Source organism: Branchiostoma lanceolatum, chromosome 10 (genome assembly GCF_035083965.1).
Source record: "Branchiostoma lanceolatum isolate klBraLanc5 chromosome 10, klBraLanc5.hap2, whole genome shotgun sequence".
Classification (NCBI taxonomy): domain Eukaryota; kingdom Metazoa; phylum Chordata; class Leptocardii; order Amphioxiformes; family Branchiostomatidae; genus Branchiostoma; species Branchiostoma lanceolatum.
In genome coordinates, this window is record NC_089731.1 from 1,690,986 (window position 1) to 1,711,503 (window position 20,518).

At 41.5% G+C, this 20,518-nt stretch overlaps 1 protein-coding gene across 1 annotated transcript in view; it reads left to right on the forward strand.

The window, feature by feature from the left end:
* Positions 1-5,671: 5,671 nt before the first annotated feature.
* The window catches only part of LOC136443816 (von Willebrand factor A domain-containing protein 5B1-like), a 35,473-nt gene continuing 20,626 nt past the window's right edge, over positions 5,672-20,518 (forward strand). The window contains exons 1-2 of the mRNA XM_066441182.1: positions 5,672-5,875; positions 9,069-9,173. The gene's annotated coding sequence lies outside the window, so the exon portion shown is untranslated. The remainder of the gene's footprint in view (positions 5,876-9,068; positions 9,174-20,518) is intronic.

Sequence of the window (20,518 nt, forward strand, 5' to 3'; positions counted from 1 at the left end):
GTTAGTTCAATTTCATGATGCTGAAAGCCCTTGTGACAATTATATACGTCAGAAAGTTGTCCTTGAATTTGGCACGTGATCGTCATTCTTCTGTCACGTGAACAAACCTGAACGTGAGGTTTGGCGTCAGACGGAGTAAAATGAACTCTTCAACATAGCAGCCTTCAATATTCCCAGATTGAATACGTGCTTGGGGTAGGGTTTGTTGTTCAGCTGAGCAGAAACCTGCCAACAAGTAACGTTGAGAACGTTCGGAAATCAAATATCTTTATTAGCATTGGAAAGACATAATGGTCTGAATCATTGCTTATCTACATCCTATGAAACTTTCACAAAATGGTCGAATGAGATCCAGGATGGTGATGCGTTGTTGAGCATTTTACGATGGAGACTAAACTATATTTCGTAACAATTCTCAATAAAGATTGTGAAATGACAAATAGTTTTCGGTTTTGTCAACAGACGTCAATGATTATTCCCAAGTCAAACGTAAAATAGATTGAATTTTACACGTCATCTTCATGCCTCTGGACTTGAACGTGACGTTTTGCGTCAGACGGGGTCAATGAACTCTTTGATATAGCAGCATTCGATATTCCCGGATTGAATACGTGCTTGGGGTAGGATTTGTTGTTCAACTGAGCAGAAACCTGCCAGCAAGTAATGTTAGGAACGTTATTCAAGCAGCGGTTATTCAATCAAGAGCCTACTAGTAGGGAGGTCATTTGTTCCATGGCAACATCCAGTAGTAAACCGTTTCTCAGCAATCGACAGGACCTAGTACGCTATATATGTGATTTGAACAATCTATCTAAACAAGCCAGTATCAACATGCTACTAAGGGTATACTAACAAAATGAAACTAACAGAAATATGCTAAGTTGAACGTTTCACAAATAGCGTTGTATCGGTCTATAAAAACTTTGGTTTATATGCTGCAAAAAAAAGTCAGTCATGCAATTTCTATTTCTTGCACGTCAACATTGACAACAGGTCTTAGCGATATACTATGGAAGTCTGATGTAAAAAAAAAAACTTTAAAATTCTTTTTGGTCTATTTCCCTATGCCCAAGGTGACTCCAATTCCTTTACACAGCTCTACGAGGTTAATGGTTTCCTGTGTACGTTTTCCGGTTGAATAAACCGGCCCGCCTTCCCGCTGACTTTCTGATAGATCTAATCATTTCCGCAGTATGCAACCTACGGCACCATGCCTGTGGCACAACACACTGTACATGTTATCCTGCCAAACACTACAGGTTATCGCGTCGATTAATATTAGACATCCATGTAAAACAACACGACAAATAACTGTTATGTCGAGTCACTGACGAGAAGTAGTGGCTGCTACTTGAAACGTCTGACCGTTTCCAAAATCATATCCAGTTACTTGAGTTAACTGTTATTTGGCGTGCTACAGGTTATCATCCCAAACCACAGAGACTGGTTTCTGTTAGGAAACCGTTTAAAGGACGTCAATTCTACATCTAAAGGATGTATCTTGTGCAAATGAAGCTGTAAAGGTCAAATTACAGTTGACTTTTTGATAGAATATATAATCGTTTTTGCGTTATGTAACTTTTGTACCGTGCCTTAGGATAAAGTAAAAGGGTACTGTTACTACTAGAGACCTGCGTAATTCTTAAGCAGAGCACAGGTTATCCCTTTATACCCGTGTAAGACTCGCACCTGTTGGGAATAAGTTTCGGTTACGTCAATTGTACAGAGAAGGTTGCTCGTTCTCATTCGGTATCCAGCCTTTTTTCCTCCCCGTATTAGCCCCCACGTACCCGTACCGCTGCCCTATCCACTGAAACCCGTCGCAAATGCGTTATTGAGTAAGGACCAGGTAGGTAAATGCGGATGAAAACAAGGCTAGCCCATTCAACCAAATGGTCAGCTGTTAACTAGGAAGTGAATAAGGCCGTGGTTTTTGACATTCTGCTTGAATGCATAATCGTTTTGCGTTATGTGATTTTTGCACCATGTCTTATAAGGCAAAAATGGTGAATATGCTCCTACCATAGATACGAGTACTGCTTATACCTTTCGGAACTGTATTTTTTACAAACAAGTTCATATCACGAAAGATGAAAATAACGATTGATTTAATTGATTTCGTTGACGTAAATACGACCGTTATCTTTCATACTTTCTGATATAGTTTTGATCACAGTAGAGGTAACATATGGCGCAGTGCCTCGGGGCACAAATAAATGGATTATGTGCCTGTACACAGGTAATGCTCCCAACCTTTGTAAAAACCCTTCGAGCTAGTTATACAACTGGTACAAGCTACCCTTGACGTTTTCATCCACGGAAAAGGAAGTAAGAACGCTTTGCTGACTATAAAAGTATTAATTATACCAGATGGGACGACGCCAAAGGGTAAATCTAACAAGTTATCCTGTAAGACCTGGGTAAATTCAATTCCACTTAGCCCACGTTATTATCGAATTATCGAATGATCGGGGATTCACATGCAGTAGGTCTTTCATACGCTATTTCGTATATGTGAGAGATCTTTCCACTTTTCGGACTGTGAACGGTCACTTAGTTATACGTCTAAACTCTTAGTCTGCTAATAGCCGCTTGGCACCAAATCTCTATTGGTTACGGGATTAGACAGCAGGTTAACTGTGTAATAATCTTGAAACTGGTACCAGCTAGCTCGATCAGCCGGCGTTTTCTTCTACGGAAACGTAAGTACGAACGTTTTCCGTACTATAAAAGTATTAAGTGTACCAGATGGCGCAACGCCAAAGGGCAAGTCTACCAGGTTATCCTGCCCTCCGTAAAGTCTGCTCCGCTTAGCCCACGTTATTCTCGAATTATCAAGTGTTCATGGCTTCACAGTAAGTTTTTTTCATAATGCTATTTCGTATGTGAGAGATCTTTCCACATTGCGGACTGTAAGCGGTGACTTTACTCTTAAAGTCTGCTGAGGCAGCTGCTTGGCACCAAACTTGTATTGGTTACGGGACTAGGCAGCAGGTTAACTAGTGTATACTAGGTTTACACTTTGTACCAGCTAGTTTAACTGTCGTTTTCAACTGAAAATAAGTAAGAACGCTTTGGTGACTGTTAAGGTATTAATCATACCAGATGGTACGATACCGCAGGGTAAGTCTAAGGTTATCCTGTAAGACCTGGGAACGTCTGTCCCACTTTGGGCACGCTGTCGAATGATCTGGGGCTTTAAAGTAAGTGTTTCATATGTAGGAGAGCTTTCATATGTAAGAAATCTTCAATTTTTTCAAAATTTTGGACGGTGAATGGTCATTTAACCCTTAGTGTGCTAAGATAGGGGTTTGGTACCAAATTAAATTATTTGTTTACAGGGTTAGGCAGCAGGGAAAAGGTTAACTGTGTGGATACGTATTATTGTGGTTTTGATCTATATAAAAAATTCTTTCATGCCCAGCTGTAAGTATAACTACAGTCTTCGCTTCATTCGTTAATGAGAAAACGATGGAAACTAAAAATGCCAATTTAGCTAGAGTAGAATTTTTTAGTACGATTCAATGAAAGATGTATTGCTTAAGTTAATGATTGCTTTCCTGTTGTTTTTGATATGGTAGGTCTGTATACAAAAACACGTCGCCGGAACGTAAGCAGGAACTTGCGTTTAAGGTCGTGTTCGCGTATTTAAGGTTAATATCTCGTATATAGGTTCATTTAGTTGAGTTCAAAGACATATCTAAATTTCAATATGTTGCCCTATTCCATATGACTGTATGTAAACAAACTCATTAGTATGAACTTTGTTTGTTGGCATGTATGTATGTATGTATAGATTAAGTAGACCTTACGAGAGTCGCTGTACTTTTGTTGTGTCAATAAAGATTGTTGTTATCTTATGCAACGGCTGTTACTCCGATTCAACGTTGACTAAAGAGAACAAAAGAGATTCGGCAGTTATAATAGGTTTACAAAGCACACTAATTATCGTATACGCATTACGTTCCGGCGACGTGCTGTATACAAAATAAATAGATGCCGTGGCCCCGCCATGTCCTGCTGTTGTTAGCCAGGCGCTATGTCTGATATTTTGTAGATTCGTCTATTCAGAAAATGAATCACTCGCGGTAGATGGCTTAATAGCTGGTTCGATGAGATAATTACAACAGTATTATGACCTGTAACGGCAAATCATTTTACTGACATCTCCATTGTATAGAATATAAATACCAATTCACCGCAGAATGGATTCGAGTTAGACGTACCTTAAAGTTACTTTAAGCTTGTGTTACAAAGATAGATTCTTTAATTGATCTCAATCTGACCAAATAAGTGCATTGGTGCTTCACCACTAACGCGTTCTGTGAATACACTACGTCATGTCAATATTTTCTTGTTAAGTAAATAGCGACTTACCTTGAACAATTATAGTAGTTTGACTGTTCGTTAATGGACTTAATAGTGAATATGGGCAATAGAGGCTTAGTGTTGAATACATGTTAAAACGACTGTTTCTGTATTTATCTCCATGAAAAATGGAGATATTGTTTTTGGCGTGTCTGTGTGTCTGTGTGTATCTGTGTGTGTGTGTGAGTGTTTCCGGACTATTGTAGTCAGCATAACTCAAGAACCTCTGGATGGATTCTTGTTTGTGTTTTGATCTTGTGGTAGCGCGTGTGCCTTGCTGTAACCTGTCATGCTATTTTTTGTTTCTGTTTATGTATTTATTGAAAAACCGAATAAAGAAATATCAACGAACACAATCCATATCCTTCACAGATGTCAGTGATTCTCCCCTTCCATTCTTCCCCCAATCAATCCGGGTTACTTCCTCACATCCGGGTCATTCGTCCCGACTGAGCAGCTGTCCATGGGCTATACCACACTACGTTCAGGAAGGGGGTGTTGGTCTGTTATGCTGCAGTACCTGAAAATACCACTAGGGGCACCAATCGCCATTTTGTTTGGGACCTCAAGAACTACCCACATACTAAAATTATACAAATCCATTAAAAGGATCATAAGTTATAGGAGCTAATATATACAACACAAACATGAGCATATGGTTGAGTGCGGCACTACCGTGTATTATATGCATCTTTGTATATTTAAATTTTCAGAAAAATTCTATGTAAACAAACAAAACGCCGTGCGACGTGTGTGACTGTGCCATGACTGACCTTGACACACCATCGAGATCTCCCCGTATCTCTTCGGTGCTGGGAGTGATGCCTGCCCGCCCAGACTGATTGGAGCGCACGGTACAGGGGGATGGTTTTACGGGCTTGGCTTAGTCGACGATAACTCGATAGGCTTGCGAAAGCAGGCTGACAGAAACAGGCCAATGATTAACAGACTGGGTCCGGTAAAACACCCCTAATGCTAGGGTCACATTTCCAAACCGGGGCCCAGCCGGGCTGTTTGTGGAAAGGAAAACTTAAAGTGTATGTCAATAAATATGCACAAGCTATGCTCTTAGATAATTTTTGGTACGTTTCGTGTTTTTTGTTGTCCTTTATATCATACTTTTCGTTTCCAAAGACTGCCCAGTCGGGCCCCTGGATTGGAAATGTGACCCGGGCTTAAGTTAAGCCTACCCACAGAGACTTGACGTAACTTGACGTGAATCACGAACTGCCTTGCCGCTGCCCCGATGAGCCTACTTATTGCGTAGTCGGACTTTCCTGCGGCTGAACGCAGCAGTGTGGCGTCACCAACAGACCGCAGATGTTACCGGCCGGCGTTGTTTACCTTCCCGCCACAGCAGGCACCGCACAAGGACACACAACGTACGGGTACAACACACGACCCGCCCCGCAGAGCTAACTCCAGCGGCACGCTACTGCAGCACCGAGAAGGGCAAGGCTACGTCTCGGCCCTACACGCACTTACTCCCGCAGCGTTCCCTGCCATGGTACGTACGCTGTGTTGTACTGTAGTAGAATCTAGATTTGTTACAATGTATCAAAACTAAAGTAGCGACGTGGTGTCAACCTTCTCTACAACAGTAAACAGTTGGTGAGTGTTGTTATAATTGCAAACCTGTAGCATTCAAAAAGATCAATTTTTCCGCTAACACTCTACTATATACAATGCCTTTATACGTAGGGTATTCATTTGATTCAAATGATTGGTAACAGGTTGTTTTGCATCAGTAACGTTGATGGCCATCCATCTACCGGACGCCGAGTTACATGACCATGAAAGGTTTTATATAGCCAGTATCATGTACATGTACCTGTATATGCATCACGTAGCGTATTCCTTTCTTATTACAAACACTGAAAGAGTGAGGCGTTTACAGGTTGAAGATACATTTCATTATACAATATATTGTATATATTTCCCTCCTTCTAATAGCTGGTAACAGAGCTTCTTTCAATAATGTTTTATTTGTGTTACATGTTAAACTATTATTTCACCATGCTATAGCACTAGCACACAGCGCGCTGTAAGGTGCGTAGAATGTTCTCGATATTTATTATTTACTACAAGGCTACAGGGCGCTGCAGTACGGCAATACAACATACTGTATCTGCTAACTAATGCTCTATGGATATAGGACATTTTCATACGTTGCAACCTATTATCCCAATCGCTGGAGGGAGATTTTTGAAATATTCGATTCAGCAGTTTACCCTCGCCCTGGGTTGTCCACACAAGCCTGGAATAACAGTTCAGTAATTGGATGAGCGGCATTAACTGGAAGAGGTCTTCCTGCCTGAATCTACTCTACTCTACTATATTCCGTCCCCATCACTAGTGTTGCAACCTTGTCATGATGTATATTTGCTATTTCAGCGTACTGCTGTGCGATGCATCATCATGTCATCTTTTCTTTTAACGTATGAAGAACCAGTTTGTAGAAATACGTTGATGAAGGTTAGGCATCCAGGTAATGAGATTAGCCCAAAATAGTTGACTGTTTCAAAATTTTATTCAGTTGGTTGAGTAACTATTTTTGGCAAGTGTGTAGAATTTTTTTTCTCTAATCTGTTGTCCATCTGTACGGCTGCCAACACTCGCGTCTGTAGTGCACAACACTGCAACATAAGGTATTGACAGCTAGCCCCAGCCATCTCGACTGCTGTACAAGGCTAAGTTATGTTTGAAGAACCAATATGTGATGATGTAACCTCTAATCTGTAGTCCCTTCATGCAGTTGCCATCACTTGCTATTGTAGTGTACATCACAGCAACATAGTAATAGTTTATTGCAAATTCATGCCCGTAGGCTAATTGCATGTTGACAACAATGTCGAAATACAAATGTAAGGTAAAACAAAGGTATACATGAATACAAAATCATTCTATATTGCTATTCTACAGTAAGTTTCTATATCTACGGTACTAATGCGGGGTTTGATTTCTTCTCTGAAAGCAGTGGAAAATAAAAAGTCCCACACTTTCAATGATGAGTGGGTTGGAAGATTTTAAAAGGAATATGAGTTTCTGTGTATTTCTTAATTTAGAAAAGTAAGCCTTTCCGTGTAGCCCCAACTATAGATACTGCTGTGCGAGGCTAAGTAATGTTTGCCTTCAATGTTTGAAGAAACAGAAATGAACGTTAATCCGTAACCCGTCCGTGCGACTGTCTACCCCAGGTTTGGCAGCCACAATACTACAGCTGGCTATGGTCATGTTTTACGTCACCTGTACCCCGTACACGTGCCTTGCCGTAGAGGCTAAATTATGTTTCCCTTTAATGTTTGAAGAATCAGTGTGTTGTAAATAACATTACCGTTAATCTGCAGTCTGCTCATACGTATGTCTGCCCCAGGTTTTGCAGTCTCAATATTGCAGCTGGCTATGATGTTTTACTTTACCTGTATCCCTTAGATATGCCTGTCCTTAGAGGCTTTAGTATGCTTCCCTTCAATGTTTACAGAACCAGTGTGTAGGGATTAACATTAGCCACTAATCTGGACTCTGTCCGTGCGTATGTCTACCCCAGGTTTGGCAGCCACAATACTACAGCTGGCTATGATCATGTTTTACGTCACCTGTACCCCGTACACGTGCCTGTCCGTAGAGGCTAAATTATGTTTCCCTTTAATGTTTTAAGAACCAGTGTGTTATAAATAACATTACCGTTAATCTGCAGTCTGCCCATACGTATGTCCGCCCCAGGTTTTGCAGTCTCAATATTGCAGCTGGCTATGATGTTTTACTTTACCTGTATCCCTTAGATATGCCTGTCCTTAGAGGCTTTAGTATGCTTCCCTTCAATGTTTACAGAACCAGTGTGTAGGGATTAACATTAGCCACTAATCTGGACTCTGTCCGTGCGTATGTCTACCCCAGGTTTGGCAGCCACAATACTACAGCTGGCTATGATCATGTTTTACGTCACCTGTACCCCGTACACGTGCCTGTCCGTAGAGGCTAAATTATGTTTCCCTTTAATGTTTTAAGAACCAGTGTGTTATAAATAACATTACCGTTCATCTGCAGTCTGCCCATACGTATGTCCGACCCAGGTTTTGCAGTGTCAATATTGCAGCTGGCTATGATGTTTTACTTTACCTGTATCCCTTAGATATGCCTATCCTTAGAGACTACAGCATGCTTCCCTTTAATATTTGCAGAACTAGTGTGTAATAACATTAACGCTAATCTGTAGTCCGTCTATGCGGCTGTAGTGTACATCACAGCAACATAAAGCATTGCCAGGTAGCCCCAACTACCGAGGCTGTTGCACGAGTCTATGGTATGTTTCCCCTCAATGTTTGCAGAACCGAAGTAATAACGTTTCTTCTAATCATAGTCCATCCGTGCGGCTGTCTACACTCGCTACTGTAGCGCACATCACAGCGACATAAAGCCTTGCTAGGTAACCCTAACTGCCGCGGTTTCTACACGAGACTACAGCATGTTTTCCTTCAATGTTTGAAGAACCGGTGTGTGATAAATAACATTAACGTTAATCTATAATCCGTCCGTACGGCTGTCTACACCAGGATGTGGCATCCTCAATACTGTAGCTGGCTATGGTCATGTTTTACGCTACCTGTAACCCGTATATATGCCTGTCCTTAGAGGCTGCAGCATGTTTTCCTTCAATGTTTGCAGAACCAGTGTGTAATAACGTTTGCCCTAATCTGTAGTCCGTCCGTGCGGCTGTCTACACCAGCTGACTCCCCAAGCACCGCCATGGAGTCCGCTTGAGCCCGCGGCGCACAGTCAGGGCAGCGGAAACCGACCTGCACACGGTAAGTAAACATCGCATGCTTCTCCGTACAATACAGAACTTTCTTCCAACACTAAGGTTGCAACATCACCTGCTCCCGTTACAAAGATCTGCATCTTTCTATGAAAATGTATCGAGTTTTTTGCCTCAGAGTAATATTAAGTAGTGTCATTGCTCAGTGTGCCAAGGCTAAAGCTTTTACGTACCAGTACAATGCAAAATTCTCTTCCAACACTAAGGTGGCAACATCACCTGCCACCGCTACATATACAAATATCTGCATCTTTCTATGAAAATGTAGCAAGGTGCTTCTCTCATTTTTGCGTCAGTGTAACATTAAGTAGTGTCAAAGCTCGGTTTGCCAATGATAATCAGCATTGCAAGTCACTGTGACGTACTATTAATCATACATCTAGCTGTGTGCTGTTCGATCAAGACTATGAATCTTAGCTATTACTGTGTTATGATTCTATGCTATTTAAGTAGTGTATATGAGACTGAACAGCTTGCGGATGTGATATTGATGTAAACACGAAAACGCTATTCAGGGTTGCCGTTTCAAACTCGCATTACGAGGAATCGGCTGAATTCTAATAGGTAACAAATCGCCTGTGACAGACGAAAGTAAATTTGTTTCCCTCATATTGGTTTACTACCACGTGTAATTGCATCCTGCCGTGTTTTATGTGTTGCATTTAAAGGGGAATTTGGTAGTACATACATGTAACCGTATGCACGCCCTGCTGCCGCAGGCTGTATAAATTGTGGCGCAGGTTTCATCTGATACAGTGTGTCATATTTCGGCAGCAGATGTGGCCATTTGTACGGAGCGGGGCTGAGTGTGGCAATTTGTAACAAGTGTAATCACACACGCTTTCATCTGGTATAAAACATGTTGCAGTGTAGCAGTCTCAGGGTCATTGAATTGACATTGTTGAAGCCTAAATAAACACAGCCAGTGATGTGGCAAGGTTGACTGAATATCACTAACGGTGTTGCAATATCTACCAAAACATTGCACATGATATGGCAATTTGTAATAACATTTAGATAATGGTGTAGCAATCTTTCCCAACATCTGTATTTCCATAGAATGCAGCCAAGCGTCGGCAAGTTGTGTTACATAAAGTGAAACGATAAGCGATGCATGACTGCGGAACGTTACAGTTCAGTAAAGCGCGCGGCCAAGCCTTGTAACGCCTCAATTTGTAGCCATCCACACAGAAAGTGTGGCGATTCATCTCCTAGTCATCAAGAATAACCTTGGCTGTACGTCTCGTCACATTTACATGAAGGGGCTGAGAATGGAGTGAGTCAGACTGGAAGCGATTCAATCTGTTTTATCATTCAGCCGACCTTTCTTGTAACGTGTGGCTGTTTATTGGAAATATAACATAATCCTCGTAACTTACCAACAGTCGTGGTTATATACATGGTTATGGTGAAGGTTAGACATCCAGGTAATAAAATACGTAAAAAAGAACCAGTTACTCAAGCAACTGGATAAAATTTGCATAATGATTATGTAGCATCTTGTATTTCAAAATGTTTCACTTCTAAAGCAATTTCAACATAACCTCTTCAATATGTGATGTACTTATCTGTCATCTACACCTGAAGCGCCGTCTTATGATAGTAATTCACTCCACGCCGGCTAACCCATTACCGCAGTCAGCTTAACACGGGTCGCGTTATAGCCGCGGGCACGGGATGTGGAACTGTATCAGTAAACAAGATAGTCAACACAGGTATTAGTTATCATATGAACAAACTTACAGATAGTTAATCCAGGCATCGGTCTGGATATGGCCTCCGTCGGTCAGTGTTGACCATGGTAAAATCCTTATTCACATCAGCTCTACAGCATTGGCTTTGGAGCCCTATGCAAAAATGGCAGTCTACCACAAAAGTCACATCGGTAAGCTGGCTCAGTTCTGTTCCAAAGTTCTTTTCTGCGGATTTATCATCGTCATGATAATCATCATATCAGCAAACCTACACATAGCTAACCCAGGCATTTATTATCATATCAGTCAATCTACAAACGGTTAACCCAGGCATCGATCGTTATATCTGCAGACCCACAGATACCTAACCCAGGCATTAACCATCATATCAGTCAACTTACATATACCTAACCCAGGCATATACATCAATCATTAAATCAGCAATCAGACGTTTAAACCAAGAATTATCATTATATATATCAGCCAACCCACAGACGGTTAACCCAGGCATTAACCGTCATATCAGCAAACCTACACATACTTCACCCAGGAATCATCCATTAAAACAGCACACCCACAGACAGTTAAACAAAGCACTGACATCATATATATCAGCAAGCCCACAAATAGTTAACCCAGGCATTAACCATTATATCAGCATACCTATAGATCGCCGACCCCGGCATTAACAATTTTATCAGCAAATCGGAAATTAACAACTGTAGTATATTGTTGGTAAAGCTAACGTTAAATCTATTGCCACAAATCTATTACTTAAGTACTGACATAGGAGCATGCATGATAATGCAGCTATGCCAGCCGATATCTCCATCCTCAATTCTGGTGCGTCCACAAAGCTGTCTCAGAGCCGAGCTCTTCCAGAAAACTCAACGAGAATTTTCTGCGTATGCGAATCATAAGTGTTTTTTTTTTTTACCTTTTGCTTCTGGGGTAGAGTGCTCGCCTTGCACACGGTAGGCAGGGTCAAATCAAAGACTCTAAACATAAAAATGGTGAATACTGCTTTCTCTGCTTAGCAATTGGGAAAATGGGTATGGTATTAAACAGCCCCCTGCTGTAATGACTTGCAAAAAATGTGTGGCCCAAGGGCTACAAAATGGAGATGAACACCACCCTATGAGTCGTATCAAGATGTCTGACATACTTTAACTTTTTTCTGCACTCTTGCGTTTGAGCTATTTTGGAAGATGACGCGCAGCTCATTATAGAATCGACAAAACTATCAGTCAGAACAGTCATGTAGTCTATTGCTGAAATATCACATACGGAACAGCCCGGACGAATGGACGTTTTTGCTATCAGTACGGTATTACGTTCGCCATCTCTTGATACTGAAAGACGACTGAAATGTCAAGCGTTGTTCGCAATGTAGGGTGATAGCTTTCAAAGCTCAACGTTTCTTTGAATCTGGTCTTTTCAAAGCTTTTCTTCAGCAAACATTGCTCTACGGCGTTTGACTGCATCACTGCCATGCCCTTTGCAGTAAGATAAAACATTTAGCGGTTTCGTTTTGCGCTTATGAGCCATTAGAAGTGTGCAGAAAGTACCAGGCTGAACTGATGTAATGGCCCAGTTTTGTAACATTTACGTCATAATTGCGCAGCTCAGGTCACGACTTTCGAGTCGTGTTTACTGAGCGTGGGCGCGTTGCTAGGCAACGCTGGGAATAAATCCTGAATACTGTCCATTAGTGTGTTTGACTATGCCGAGAGCTTCTTTAGAGAAAGGTCAGGACGAAAAGGGAAAGTCCTTACCTAATAGAGTTCACCTGACCAGGTATAGACTTACGTCCATCTTTGAGGAGGTTGTGAGATGTCTTACGTACATTCCCATCCTTTTTTAGAAGGGAGAAAGTTCTTACGTAAGAGAAAGTTTAAAGTGACCAAAGATGGTTTAAGTGTGTGGGTGGGTGAAGAAATGGCTTCATTACATCTCCTGCCGGTGTAAGGTAATGTAATGGAAATATATTGCTTTATGTAATGTTCTGCGGCACTACTGCAGCAGCATAAAACAGTGGACTACTCTGCGGCATTCCCGGTCTTGAGATCAATGAATGATCAGCGTCAGGTAAATTTTAGAACAGAAACCAGATTTGCACACAAAACTTCAGCACATTCCCACTATAACAGATCTTACTTTCAACATACCAATGGACTGTGGAACTATTGACCAACTTGCTGGGGACGTAGGGGTGAGGGCCGAAAATCTAGAGCACTTAATGGCGGACCGTAGCGACTGGAGGAAGAGGGTTGACTTAGTCCGGGCAACCCGCCCGACATGATGATGTGGAACTGCGAAGGCTCAGCAATTGTAATGAATGTTGATGTTCAAAGTAATCGTTGTTTGGATTTCACAGTCACGTCTGCGCGTCCTTCCATGAATCCATCATCAGCGTTTAGCCTCCAGCTAAATCACGGATTCCACATTTTCCGTGTTCGATTAATCGTTGCCCTTGACCTCCAGTCCGGCTCAGTCGCCATGATGAATTTTAGAATCCGAACCTTGAAGAGGAAAATGGCCCCCGCCACGCCATCCCTACCTAACGTGACACCAGAAGGATCGCGCCTGTCATTTTTCGTAATCTTCTTAAATTTCTCAGCCGAGGCGTTGATGAATATTTCATTCGTGACCCGTGTAACTGGCGGGGAATTGATCGCCGTACACGGGCGGCCATTTTGCAGGATTTTCGTCTTTAGCTGTCAGGGAAAATTGCTGTAACGGCCGAGCACTGTCCGGGCAGTGAATTCTAAAGTGACAATGTTCTAGCCTCTACCAGGCTCCGCAAGATGGCTGGGAAAATTTGGAGAGAGGGTATATCTGCCATCTACGTAGATGGCAGATATACCCTCTCTCCAGATTGGACCCTCTCTCCGTAGCTAATTCCCTTTATTTGCCGATTCCTACTATTTTCCCAGCCATCTTGCGGAGCCTGGTAGAGGCTAGCAATGTTCTACGGGAAGGGTATTGTGAGACAAAGCATTTTGTATGTATTGCTAATGACAACGAACATAATATAGATGAAATGAAGTCTTGAGTGACAAGAGGAAATTTGCTGCAATAGCCGAGGGGTATCCGGACAGTGAATTCTAAAGCGGCAATATTCTACGGGAGAAGCACGATAAAGTGTACACTGTGAGACAAATCATCCTGTATGTGTCACGAATGAGAAGGAACATTACATGGATGAAATCAAGTCTTCAGTGGCAAGGGAAACTTGCTGTGCTTTCTGGCCAGTGAATTCTAAAGTACCAATGATATTAGGAAAGACGAAGGCACGAGGGTGCGTTGATTATGAGACATAGTAATTTTTGCTTCATTTTGTATGTAACAAGAGTAACAACAGGCATATTACATAAAATGATTTTCGCCTTTAAGCTTACGAGCAGAAGAAAATTGCTGTGTCAGGCAGTACTATATCGATCTTAGCAGAAGTCAGCGGCAATGTTCTAAGGAAAGACGAAGGCATGAGTGTGTATCCATTATGAGAAGAAGTTTTTATGTATCAAGAATGACAATGAACATTACATAGATGGATTTTGGTCTTCAGTGGCAACGAAAAATTGCTGTAACTACAAATGGCGAATACTAGAGCAGCATTGATACAAGGGAAGGCGAAGGCATTGGCGTGTGTTCAATATGAGACACAGCATTTTGTATTTTGTATGTGTCAAGAATCACAGTGAAAATTACATGCATGGTCTTCAGCGGCGAGGGAAAATTACAATAAAAGCCCGCAATCCGGCCAGTGAATTCTAAACAGACGAGTGAATTTGTATGTGCTTCAGCACGGTGTTTGCTGCATTGCTCTTTTCTGGCATTTGAAAATGCCAACCCACATTACATGGGCAGTCTATAACCGGGCAGTGTCTGTGGGTTTGGTTGCCCACAAACTGACAAAATATACTGTAATGATTGAGGGAAAGGATTATTAATGCACAAGAGTGTGGTACGTCATCATCAAGCAAACATTACATGGCATATGCCAAAAAACTCTAAATAGGTATTAATTCAAGACAAAGTTATGTGCCAATAGTTCAATTAGCTACTGTTAATTCTAGTACAATAACTAAATGTTGTTCGTCCGGGGGTGGGGGGGGGTGGGGGGCAGTACATTATCCCAAGGGCCTGAAAGTTCAACGCGTTGAATTAATCTTCTTTTAAAGACTACTTCAAGACATCCTAAATTGTCTTAACCTCATTAACATACCTATTCAGAGTTTTGGTATAAAACCTGGTGTTCTCAGTCCTATCGTTAGTCACTGACGAAAGACAGTGGATGCTGTCTGAAACGTCTGACTGTTTCAAAATTTTATTCAGTTGCTTGAGTAATTATTTTTGGCGTATCTTACTACCTGGATGTCTAACTTTCATCAACGTATTACATGGCATAGTCATCATCATCATTTGGCTACTGGCAACTTCTTTGCCATTGCTTACAACGTCATTAGTCCATCAGTCTCATCTTTATGCTTTTAAAGCAGTGGGTATCCCTCCATCTTGTAAGAAGGTTATGGCACTCTAGATGCTGTCTACCTTGACTAGCTGTGGGTATCTTGGCAAAGTCCCTGCAGTCCAATTTCTTGAGTGGCAATCTCTACCATTAAGATATAAAGCTATTGCAGTCTCAACATGTAACCAAACAGTTTTTGACTGTTTGTTTAGACGTCTGGTACGCTGAAAATGAAGTTGTCCTCCGGTGACATTTGAATTTGGATCTCGCACATAACTCTGCGTAAGGCGGTTCGAAGTAGCGCTAGGAGCTTTACTGGCTGTTACGATCGGCAGCCCATTACTGTAGAGCCGTGCGCAAGTGTTGTGTGATGTGTAACTAACGACCGCCAAACTGTCTGTAGACCTCGCAGACCAATCTATCACGGTACCCTCAGCTTAGTTAAAGAAAATTCTGATGGTTTCTTCTGAAGATTAGTTCTTTTAGCTTTGCTATTCCCTAGACGTTATATACTTTGTAGTCGCTGCCCTCGAGAAACATTCGTGGTTTTCTGTGGCTCGCTTGTGGCGCTGCAATCTTTCTTCCGTAAAATTTGTCTGAAGTGGCGTCCATCCAAGGATAAGGAATGGGATTTGAAGGCTTCAGTTGTTGATGCCTTTCTTACTTTTTCCGTTCCCTTGACATTCGGGTTTTCAGGTTAGTTTCGAAATGCTTTGGTTGAAGCCGTTAAGGTAACTACTGTGTGGGGGGCTGTAACATTTTTCTTACTTTAAAGATCATTTGATGTGTGCAGTCAACCTCTCTCTGGGCCGCCCACCTGTGTCCTCACGGGGCATACTACTCTGTCCTGCTTAAAAGCAGTCTCGGTTACAAAGATGTCTCATGTACTACAAAGATCGTCCTACCACTTTGTAGTTCCTTCTTTGGAGAATAAGTTGCGATAGGTTTTATGCTCAGGGGAGTGAAGGTCTCTTCGTCGGAAGATGTATTAGCTCTATTGGAGTATATCCTTCTGTATTTGTTATTAAGCGCCTGTATCCTATTTTCATGGTACTTTGAAAGTATACCAATATCTAGTAGTCAGTCTTTCGTTCCTTCGACGTAAGGCCGTTTCTGCTGTTAACCTTAGACCTAGGTTATGTCCGTTTCGAAGTTGTTTTCTCATATCTGCTTCCAGCCGTCATCCTCGTTACATCCCCATACACTACTGTGTATGGTAAGTGTACACACAGCGGCATCACCGTACCAAAGACGGTAAGTGTAGACACCAAATATATCCTCATACATCTCCATATCAGATACTAAAAGTGCAGACAAAAATGATGTCCTTGTATATCTCCATATAAGGTAGTAGACACAAATCACATTCTCATTCATCTCCATATAAGGTAAGTATAGACACAGATTACATTCTCATTCATCTCCATATAAGGTAAGTGTGCGTACAAATGTCATTCTCGTATATCTCCATATAAGGTAAGTGTGCACAAAAATGTCATCCCCATATATCTCCATATAAGGTAAGTGTGCACATCAACGACATCCTCATATATCTCCATATAAGTTAAGTGTACACACAAATGGCATCCTCATACATCTCCATATTAGAAAAGTGCAGTACACTGTATTTCCATATAAGGTAACTGACAATACTCGACATTCCCACCGATTACCATATAAGGTAACTGACAACACTTGACAGCCTCATCTATTGCCATATAAGGTTATGACAACACTTGCCAGCCTCGTCTATTGCCATATAAGGTAAAGGACAATACTCGCCAGCCTCATCTATTACCATATAAGGGAACTGACAATTTTTGAAAGCCTCATCTATTGCCATATAAGGTAAATGAAACACTTGACAGCCTCATCTATTGCCATATTTGGTAACTGACAATACTCGCCAGCCTCATCTATTACCATATAAGGAAACTGACAATACTTGATCAGCCTATACATCACCATATAAGATAACTTACAATACTTGACATCCTCATCTATGACCATATATGTTAAATGGCACCACCTGACATCCTCATCTATGACCCTATAAGGTATCTGACCATACTTGACATCCTCATTCATTGCCATATAAGGTAAATGACAACACTTGGCACCCTCATCTATTGCCATATAAGGTAAATGACAACATCTAACATCCTCATTTATTGCCATATAAGGTAAATACAATACTTGACAGCCTCATCTATTGGAATATATGGTAGGTGGCAATTGTTGACATTCTCATTATCATCATATAACGAAACTGACAACACTTGATATCCTCATCTATTGCCATATAAGGTAACTGACAATACTTGGCAGCCCCATCTATTGCCATATATGGTAGGAGGCAATTGTTGAGATGCCGATCTATCATCATATAACGAAACTGCAATTGCTTGATATCCTCATCTATTGCCATATAAAGAAACTGACAACACTTGATATCCTCATCTATTGCCATATATGGTAGGTGTCAATTGTTGACATCCCCGTTTATCATCATATAACCAAGCTGCCATTGCTTGATATTCTCATCTATTGACGTATAAGGGAACTGACAATACTCGATATCCCCATACATCACCATATACGGCAAAGCACATTACACATGGATTGCACACCTACTGCGGACTGCTATCTCCACCGGGCCACGCTGAAGCGTGGGCGGGCTTTAGAAGCTTTCTCACCGCCACTTTGACAGGCTCTCTGCGGTAAAATGTTTCGGGTGATGTATAGGTTTTATAGTAGGGTTGATGTGAATAATAACTCACGCCAGGAGCTCGTGTAAGTGCTGGGACGTGTGCGATAACAATGTAAATCAATACGTCTGCGTGTGTTAGCTGTGCTGTGTGAGTACATTGTTGTTGTTACAAAGTCATTCAAACATTCATAATACGAAGTGGTGACTTGATATTCACTCGTCGTTACGAAGAGTTTGAAGAAAAAAACCCAAAGAAAATCAAGTAACGTAGAGACTAAAATAAACGAAATAAAGCAGATCTTTGCGTACATCAGGTTCTTGGTAGACTGCTGCAAAATCATCCATCCGTGAACATCTAATGTATGTTTTCTTGAATCTATGATTTTATTGCGAACGAAAGGGGCATTTCACATCACACCGGAATCACCAGTTTTTCAAGCCTGACTGGGTAGTATCCTATTATCTGTCCCTAGCTACCTTCGGGCATTTCGCGGTTTTACAGTGTTCTGCAGTTTAATGTAACCTGGCAGCCCCGAGTCCCGCTCGGATGCATCAGATCCACACAGACCCACCGGGGGCTCGCAGCGCGCCGCTGCTACCGAGCGCTTTGATGGGTACCGTACCGAATGTATGTGTGCGCTGATAAAAGGTCTATTAACAGTCGGGTTTTCAATCCTTTTGACTGGATTGAATATCTCACTGTAGGTACAGGACAAAATATAAAAGCGTGCCTGGATATTAGTAACACACTGAGCACTCAGCTATGTAAAAAAACAAATTGTGTACATAGTTATATGCTATTTGCGTAGAATTTGTATTTATGAAAAGTATCAGTCGTTTTCTCCGTCCCAAACCATACATATCTCCTCGGATTTTCAGTGTCGATTGTTTTTATTGCTCTTAAACAGCTGGGGTGAAGAGAACGGTATGCTCACCAGCCAAACAGGGGGTGTTTTGATGGACCCATGTGAGCTAAATTGAAGCTTACAAAGTAGAATGTCACCTGCCCCTTCCAGCTCTGTACAAAATGTCCAACAGACTCGCGTGGACTTTGAATGAACTGTAGCTCACTCCCCCTCCCCCTCTCACACACACACTTTACAGCTGGGGCTTATGAAAACTTTATTGCACAACAAGTAATGCAAGGGTCACATTTCCCAACCGGGACCCGGCCGGGCTGTTTGCGGAAACGAAAAATCAAAGTGTATGTCAATAAATTTGCACAAGCTATGCTCTTAAATGATTTTGGGCACATTTTGTGTTTTTGTTGTTTTTTATATCATACTTTTCGTTCCCAAAGACTGCCGGGCCGGGCCCCGGATTTGAAATGTGACCCTAGCATTAACAAGGTACAAAGCATGACATCTACTGGACCAGGTACATAACTACCCTAACAGTGCTTATACAAGAGTGTATAGTATGGTATGGGATAACAATGGACTTTTACAATCATTAGAGGAATTTCTAACGTCTAGGCATTATTTTCCAATGTATACCATGCAGGGATTGTCACATGTCAATATATACTTAAATTTCCTATTCAAGTCCATTGATATGAATGATAGTATATAAGATGATGGCTTTGTGTAAGGTGAATTACTTATATCAGCATATTTGGTCCATTGATATGAATGATAGTATATAAGATGATGGCTTTGTGTAAGGTGAATTACTTATATCAGCATATTTGGGACATAGAGTCAAAAAGTGGTATACGGAAAAATGTATACTGGAAAAATGTATCAACCATTCCCCTCAGCCGTAGCTACGTCATCCGCGGGAAATAATCTCCGCGGTGTACCGCCGCTCAGCAGGCAGACTTTAGAGACTGGGTAATGGAATATAAACCTCCTCTCCGGACCGTAATTTCGCTGGAAGTGCTCCGTGGAAACGCGAGCCGAAGACAAACATCCGCGGCATTTGCGGGAATGCCAGCATTGACGTCATCAGGTCTTTGTGTATGTACCAGCCGTGTAGAACCGGCGAGCAGTGCTTGTAATGCGTTTGCTGTGTTTCAGCTCTTTAGGCTCATATTTCTCTTTGAAAATAGAACTGAACTAAATCTTTCCATCGGGCGTCATGTTATAACTTGAATGCTATATTTCAATGAGTTAGTTTCCGTTTTATATACATACATGCACACACACACACACACACACACACACACACACACACACACACACACACACACACACACACCTATATATAGATAGAGAGGGAGAGAGAGGGAGAGAGACAGATAGAGAGGGAGAGATATTAGACGTAGACGTCTGGCTCTTGGTGATGTTGATATTTACGCTTCAAAGATTGGATTTGAAACTGCCTAGATCTAATTTTGGTTATGTAAGGCTGTTAATTGCCCTTTATCTTTTACCAAACAGCCGATTTGATGTCTGGACTTGGTATTTCTTCCTTTGAAATATTCTGCTTTTGTTGAAAACAAATATATTTATCTAGTG